Here is a 9,059-nt window from a genome sequence, read left to right on the forward strand (position 1 = left end):
ATTTCATGCCCTAAAATATTTTTAGTCGCTCGGGGTGCGGGGGGGGGGGGGGGGGGGGGGCACTCGGAAGGCGTGGGCTATATAGCACACGAAAATATGGGAATCGAGCGGAATTCTAGTTTTTTGGTCGTAAATTGCAAAACAATGAGGAACGGTCATGGCAGGGCAGCGACTATGGTTCCTTAGGTCGTATTCTATGAAACGAAATTGTTTTAGGTGATTCGGGTTCGGGCCTTGGAGCCACTCGGAGGGCGTGGGCTATAGCACACGAAAATATGGGAATCGGGCGGAATTATAGTTTTTTGGCTGCAAAACGCAAAAAAATGAGGAACGATCATGGCGGGGCGGTAACTATGGTTCCTTAGGTCGTGTATCACGTCCCGAAAAATTTTTAGGCGATCAGGGTCCCGGGCGCCCGGGATCACTCGGAAGGCGTGGCCTATTATAGAACACGAAAATATGGGAATCGGGGGGAATTCAAATTTTTTGGCCGTAAACGCAAAAAAACTAGGAACGGTCATGGCGGAGCAGCGACTATGGTTCCTTAGGTCGTATTCTATGGCCCAAAATATTTTTAGGTGATCCGGGTGCTGGGGCTCGGGCCCACTCTAAAGACGTGGGCTATATCACACGAAAATATGGAAATCAGGCGAAATTCTAGTTTTTTGGCCGTAAAACACAAAAACACGAGAAATGGTCATGGCGGAACGGTAACTATTGTTTTCTAGGTTATATTTCATGCCCTAAAATATTTTTAGTCGCTCGGGGTGCGGGGGGGGGCACTCGGAAGGCGTGGGCTATATAGCACACGAAAATATGGGAATCGAGCGAAATTCTAGTTTTTTGGTCGTAAATTGCAAAACAATGAGGAACAGTCATGGCAGGGCAGCGACTATGGTTCCTTAGGTCGTATTCTATGACACGAAATTTCTTTAGGCGATTCGGGTTCGGGCCTTGGAGCCACTCGGAAGGCGTGGGCTATAGCACATGAAAATATGGGAATCTGGCAGAATTCTAGTTTTTTGGCCGTAAACTGCAAAAACACAAGGAACGGTCATGGTGGGGTGGTTACTATGGTACCTTAGGTCGTATTGCATGGCCCGGAAATATTTTAGGCGATCGGAGTCCGGGGGGCCCGGGATCACACGGAAGGCATGGGTTATAGAACACGAAAATATGGGAATCGGGCGGAATTCTAGATTTTGGTCGTAAAACGCTAAAACACTAGGAACGGTCATGGAGGGGCAGCGACTATGGTTCCTTAGGTTGTATTCTATGGCCCGAAAAAATTGTAGGCGATTTGGGTCCGGGGGCTCGCGCCCACTCTGAATGAGTGTGCTAGCACACGAAAATATAGGAATCTGGCATAATTCTAGTGTTTTGGCCGTAAAACGCAAAAAAATGAGGAACGGTCATAGTGGGGTGGTAACTATGGTACCTTAGGTTGTATTGCATGGCCCAGAAATGTTTTAGGTGATCGGAGTCCGGGGGCCCGGGATCACACGGAAGGCGTGGGTTATAGAACACGAAAATATGAGAATCAGGCGGAATTCTAGTTTTTTTGTCGTAAAACGCAAAAAAACTAGGAACGGTCATGGAGGGGCGGCGACTATGGTTCCTTAGGTCCTATTCTATGGCCCAAAAATATTGTAGGCGATTCGGGTCCGGGGGCTCGGGCCCACTCTGAATGAGTGTGCTATAGCACACAAAAATATAGGAATCTGGCGGAATAGAGTGTTTTGGCCGTAAAACGCTGAAAAACAAGGAACGTTCATGGAGGGGCGGAGACTATGGTTCCTTTTGTCGTATTCTATGGCCAAATGTGTTTTTAGGCGATCCGGGTCCGGGGGCTTGGGCCCAATCTGAAGGCGGCTATAGCACACGAAAATATGGGAATCGGGCGGAATTCTAGTTTTTTGCCCGTAAAACACAAAAACATGAGGAACGGTCAATGCGGGGCGGTAACTATGGTTCCTTAGGTCGTGTTTCATGGCCCAGACAATTTTTACGCGCTCGGGGTGTGGGGGGGCCGGGCCCACACGGAAGGCCTGGGCTATAGCACACGAAAATATGGGAATCGAGCGGAATTCTAGTTTTTTGGTCGTAAAACGCAAAACATGAGGAACCATCATGGCGGGGCGGCGACTATGGTTCCCTAGGTCGTATTCTATGACCCGAAAAAAGGTTTTTAGGCAATCCGGGTTCGGGGTCTCGGGCCCACTCGGAAGGCGTGGGCTATAGCACACAAAAATATGGGAATCGGGCGGAATTCTAGTTTTTTGGCCGTAAAATGCAAATACATGAGGAATGGTCATGGTGGGGAAATAACTATGGTACCTTATGTCGTATTTCATGGTCCAGAAAATTTTTAGGCGATCGGGGACTGGGAAGCCTGGGAACACACTGAAGGCGTGGGTATAGAACACGAAAATATGGGAATCGGGTGGAATTCTAGTTTTTTGGCCGTAAAACACAAACTCATTGGGAACGGTCATAGCGGGGCGGAGACTATGGTTCCTTAGGTCATATTCTATGGCCCGAATAATTTTTAGGCGATCCGGGTTCGGGGTTTCGGGCCCACTCGGAAGGCGTGGGCTATAGCACACGAAAATATGGGAATCGGGCGGAATTCTAGTTTTTTGGCCGTAAAATGCAAAACTATGAGGAATAGGCATGGAGGAGCAATAACTATGGTTCCTTAGGTTGTATTTCATGGCCCAGAAAATCTTAGGTGCTCGGGGTGTGGCGGGGCCGGGCCCACTCGGAAGGCGTGGGCTTATAGCACACGAAAATATATGAATCGAGCGGAATTCTAGTTTTTTGGTCGTAAAACGCAAAAACATGAGGAACGGTCATGGAGAGGAAGCGACTATGTTTCCTTAGGTCGTATTCTATGATCCAAAAAAAAATTAAGCGATCCGGGTTCGGGGTCTCGGGCCCACTCGGAAGGCGTGGGCTATAGCACACGAAAAATGGGAATGAGGAGGAATTCTAATTATTTGGCCGTAAAACGCATAAAATGAGGAACGGTCATGGCGAGGCAGTAACTATGGTACCTTAGGTCGTATTTCTTGGCCCAAAAAACTTTTAGGCGATCGGGGTCTGGGGGGGCCCGGGACCACACGGAAGGCGTGGGTTATAGAACACGAAAATATGGGAATCGGGCGAAATTCTTGTTTTTTGGCCGTAAAATGTAGAAAAATGAGAAACGGTCATGGAGGGGTGGAGACTATGGTTCCTTAGGTCGTATTTTATGGCCCAAATTTTTTTAGCCAATCCGGGTCCGGGGGCTTGGGCCCACTCTGAAGGCGTGGGCAATAGCACATGAAAATATGGGAATCGGGCGGAATTCTAGTTTTTTGGCCGTAAAACGCAAAAACATGAGGAACGGTCAATATGGGGCGGTAACTATGGTTCCTTAGGTCGTGTTTCATGGCCAAGAAAAGTTTTAGGCGATCGGGGTCCGGGGTCCCGGGACCACTCGGAAGGCGTGGGTATAGAACACGAAAATATGGGAATCGGGTAGAATTCTGGTTTTTTGGCCGTAAAACACAAAAAACCTAGGAACGGTCATGGCGGGGCGACGACTATGGTTCCTTCGGTCGTATTCTATGGCCCAAATTCTTTTTAGGCGATCCGGATCCTGGGGCTCGGGCCCACTATGAAGGCGTGGGAAATAGCACATGAAAATATGGGAATCGGGCGAAATTCTAGTTTTTTGGCCGTAAAACGCAAAAACACGAGGAACATTCATGGAAGAGCAGTAACTATTGTTCGTTAGGTCATATTTCATGGTCCTGAAAATTTTAGGCACTCGGGGTATGGGGGTCGGGCCCACTTGGAAGGCGTGGGCTATAGCATAGGAAAATATGGGAATCGAGAGAAATTCCAGTTTTTTGGTCGTAAAACGCAAAAACACGAGGAACAGTCATGGCGGGGCGACGACTATGGTTCCTTAGGTCGTATTCTATGACCCGAAAATTTTTTAGGTGATCCGAATTCGGGGTCTCAGGCCCATTCCTTAGGTCGTATTTCATGGTCCAAAATATTTTTAGGCGATCGGGGTCTGGGGGCACGGGACAACACGGAAGGCGTGGTCTATAGTACACGAAAATATGGGAATCTGGGGGAATTATAGTTTTTTGGCCGTAAAACGCAAACACACTGGGAACGGTAATGGCGGGGCGGCGACTATGGTTCCTTAGGTCGTATTTTATGGCCCAAAAAATTTTTAAGCGATCCGGGTCCGGTGGCTCGGGCCCACTCTAAAGGCGTGGGCTATAGCACACGAAAATATGGGAATTAGGCGGAATTCTAGTTTTTTGGCCGTAAAACGCAGAAAAACAAGGAACGGTCATGGCTGGGCGGAGACTATGGTTCCTTAGGTCGTATTCTATGCCCCGAAAATATGGGAATCGTGGGCTATAGCACATGAAAATATGGGAATCGTGCGGAATTCTAGTTTTTTGTCCGTAAAACGCACAAAAACGAGGAACGATCATGGTGGGGCAGTAACTATGGTTCCTTAAGTCGTATTTCATGGCCTGGAAAATTTTTTGGTGATTAGAGTCCGGGGCGCCCGGGACCACTCGGACGGCGTGGGCTATGGAACACGAAAATATGGGAATCGGGCGGAATTATAGTTTTTTGGCCGTAAAACGCAAAAACACGAGAAACGGTCATGGCGGAGTGGTAACTATTGTTTATTAGGTTGTATTTCATAGCCCAAAAAAATTTTAGGCGCTCGGGGGGGAGGGGGGCACTCGGAAGGCTTGGGTAATAGCACACAAAAATACGGGAATCGAGCGGAATTTTAGTTTTTTTCGTAAAACGCAAAACAATGAGGAACGGTCATGGCAGTGCAGTGACTATGGTTCATTAGGTCGTATTCTATGACTCAAAAAATTTTAGGCGATCTGGCTTCGGGGTCACGGGCCCACTCAGAAGGCGTGGGTTATAGCACACGAAAATATGGGAATCGGGAAGAATTCTAGTTTTTTGGCGGTAAAACGCAAAACAATGAGGAATGGTCATGGCGGGGCGGTAACTATGGAACCTTAGGTCTTATTTCATGGCCCATAAAATTTTTAGGCGATCGGTCCACACGGAAGGCGTGGGTTATAGAACACGAAAATATGAAAATCGGGCAGAATTCTAGTTTTTTGGCCGTAAAACGCAAAAACACTAGTAACGGTCATGGCGGGGAGGCGACTATGGTTCCTTAGGTTGTATTCTATGGCCCGAAAAAATTGTACGCGATCCGGGTCCGGGGGCTCGGCCCACTCTGAAGGCGTGTCTATAGCACATGAAAATATGGGAATCGGGCGGAATTATAGTTTTTTGGCCGTATACCGCAGAAAAATGTGGAATGGTCATGGCGGGGTAGAGAATATGGTTCCTTAGGTCGTATTCTATGGCCCGAAATTTTTTTAGGCTATCTGGGTCCGGGTGATCGGGCCCACTCTAAAGGCGTGGGCTATAGCATACAAAAATATGGGAATTAGGCAGAATTCTAGTTTTTTGGCCTTAAAACGCAGAAAAACAAGGAACGGTCATGGCTTGGCGGTGACTATGGTTCTTTAGGTCGTATTCTATGGCCCCAAAACTTTTTAGAAGATCCGGGTCCGGGGGCTCGGGCCCACTCTGAAAGCGTGGAATTAGCACACGAAAATATGGGAATCGGGCGGAATTCTACTTTTTTGTCCATAAAACGCAAAAACACGAGGAACGGTTATGGCGAGGCGGTAACTATTGTTTGTTAGGTTGTATTTCATGGCCCAAATTTTTTTTAAGTGTTACGGGTGAGGGGGAGCCGAGCCCACTCGGAAGGCGTGAGCTATAGCACACGAAAATATGGGAATCGAGTGGAATTCTAGTTTTTTGTTCGTAAAATGCAAAACAATGAGGACCGGTCATGGAGGGGAAGCAACTTTGTTTCCTTAGGTGGTATTATATGACCCAAAATATTTTTAGGCGATCCGAGTTCGGGGTCTCGGGCCAATTCGGAAGGCGTGGGCTATAGCACACGAAAATATGGGAATCGGGCAAAATTCTAGTTTTTTGGCCGTAAAACACAAAACTCCGAGGAACGGTCATGGCAGCGCGGTAACTATGGTACCTTAGGTCGTATTTCATGGCCCGAAAATTTTTTAGGCGATCGGGTCCGGGGGGCCTGGGACCACACAGAAGGCGTGGGTTATAGAACATGAAAATATGGGAATCGGGCGGAATTCTAGTTGTTTGGCCGTAAAACACAAATACACTAGGAACGGTCATGGTGGGGCGGCGACTATGGTTCCTTAGGTCGTGTTTCATAGCCTAGAAAATTTTTAGGCCCACTCGGAAGGCGTGGGCGAACACAAAAATATGGGAATCGGGCGGAATTCTAGTTTTTTGGCCGTAAAATGCAAAAAACATAGGAACTGTGGCTCGGGCCCACTCGGAAGGCATGGGGTATAACACACGAAAATATGGGAATCGAGCGGAATTCTAGTTTTTTGGTTATAAAACGCAAAAACATAAGGAACAGTCATGGCGAGGTGGCGACTATGGTTCCTTAGGTCGTATTCTATTACCTAAAATTTTTTTAGGCGATCCGGGTTCGGGGTCTCGGGTCCACTCGAAAGGCGTGGGCTATAACACACGAAAATATGGGAATCGGGCGGACTTTTAGTTTTATGGCCGTAAAACGCAAAAAAAATGAGGAACGGTCATGGCGGGGCGATAACTATGGTACCTTAGGTCGTATTTCATGGTCCGGAAAATTTTTTGATGATCGGGGTCCGGGGGGCCCGGGACCACACGGAAGGCGTGGCTATAGAAAACAAAAATATGAGAATCGGGTGGAATTCTAGGTTTTTGGTCGTGAAACGTAAAAACACTGGGAACGGTCATGGCGGGGCGGCGACTATGGTTCCTTAGGCCTTATTCTATGGCCCAAAAAAGTTGTCGGCGATCGGGGTCAGGGGGCTTGGGCCCACTCTGAAGGCGCGAGTTATAACACACGAAAATATGGAAATAGGGCGAAATTCTAGTTTTTTGGCCGTAAAACGCAGAAAAACGAATAACGGTCATGGCGGGGTGGAGACTATGATTCCTTAGGTCGTATTCTATGGCCTGAAAAATTTTTAGGCTATCCGGGTCTGGTGGCTCGGGCCCACTCTGAATGCGTGGGCTATAGCAGACGAAAATATGGGAATCAGGCAAAATTCTAGTTTTTCGGCAGTAAAACGCAAAAAAACGAGGAACGGTCATGGCGGGGCAGTAACTATGGTACCTTAGGTCGTATTTCATGGTTCGGAAAATTTTTAGGCAATCCGGGTCACGGAAAGCGTGGGCTATAGAACATGAAAATATGGGAATCGGGCGGAATTCTAGTTTTTTTGCCGTAAAACGCAAAAACACTAGGAACGGTCATGGCGGGGCAGCGACTATGGTTCCTGAGGTCGTATTCTATGGCCCGAAAAAATTGTAGGTGATCCGGGTCCGGGGGCTCGGGCCCACTCTCAAGGCGTGGGCTATAGCACACGAAATTATGAGAATCTGGCGGAATTCTAGTTTTTTGGCCGTAAAACGCAGAAAAACAAGGAACGGTCATGGCGAGGCGGAGACTATGGTTCCTTAGGTTGTTCCTATGGCCCTAATAAATTTTAGGCAATCCGGGTCCGGGGGGCCTGGGACCACACGGAAAGCGTGGGCTATAGAACATGAAAATATGGGAATCGGGCGGAATTCTAGTTTTTTTGCCGTAAAATGCAAAAACACTAGGAACGGTCAAGGCGGGGCAGCGACTATGGTTCCTGAGGTCGTATTCTATGGCCCGAAAAAATTGTAGGTGATCCGGGTCCGGGGGCTCGGGCCCACTCTCAAGGCGTGGGCTATAGCACACGAAATTATGGGAATCGGGCGGAATTCTAGTTTTTTGGCCGTAAAACGCAGAAAAACAAGGAACGGTCATGGCGAGGCGGAGACTATGGTTCCTTAGGTCGTTCCTATGGCCCTAATAAATTTTAGGCGATCCGGGTCCGGGGTCTCGGGACCACTTCGAAGGCGTGGGCTATAGCACACGAAAATTTGGGAATTGGGCGGAATTTTAGTACTTTGGACGTAAAATGCAAAAAAACAAGGAACGGTCATGGCGGGGCGGTAACTATGGTTACTTTGGTCGTATTTAAAGGCCCAAAAGTTTTTAGGCGATCGGGGTCCGGGGGCCCGGACCCACTCGGAAGGCGTGGGCTATAAAATACGAAAATATAGGAATCGGGCGAAATTCTAGTATTTTGGCCGTAAAACGTAAAATATGCGGAACGGTCATGGCGGGGCGGCGAATATGTTTCCTTGGGTCGTATTCTATGGCCCGAAATATTTTTAGGCGATCCGTGTACAGGTGCTAGGGCCCACTCTGAAGGCGTGGGCTATGCACATGAAAATATGGGAATCGGGCGGAATTCTAGTTTTTTGGCCGTAAAAGGCAAAAACACGAGGAACGGTCATGGAGGGGCGGTAACTATGGTTTGTTAGGTCGTATTTCATGGTCCGAAAAAATTTTAGGCGCTCGGAGTCCGATGGGGCTGGGCCCACTCGGAAGGCGTGGGCTATAGCACACGAAAATATGGGAATCGGGCAGAATACTAGCTTTTTGGTCGTAAAACGAAAAAAATGAGGAACTGTTATGGTAGGGCGGCAACTATTGTTCCTTAGGTCGTGTTCTATGACCCGAAATATTTTTAGGCGATCCAGGTTCGGGACCTCGGGCCCACTCGGAAGGCGTGGGCTATAATACATATAATACATAGCCCACACCTTCCGAGTGGTCCCCAGCCCCCCGAACCCGGATCGACTAAAATTTTTCTGGGTCATCAAATACGACCTAAGGAACCAAATTCACTGCCCCTCCATGACCACTCCTCGTTTTTCTGCGTTTTACGGCCAAGAAACTAGAATTTCGCACGATTCCCTATTTGTGTTTGCTATAGCAGATTGCATACAAGTTTTTCAGGCCATCAAATACAACCTAAGGAACCATAGTCACTGCCCCGCCATGACCGCTCCTCGTTGAT

This window comes from Nicotiana tomentosiformis, chromosome 6, assembly GCF_000390325.3.
Source record: "Nicotiana tomentosiformis chromosome 6, ASM39032v3, whole genome shotgun sequence".
In the NCBI taxonomy this organism is placed as follows: Eukaryota; Viridiplantae; Streptophyta; class Magnoliopsida; order Solanales; family Solanaceae; genus Nicotiana; species Nicotiana tomentosiformis.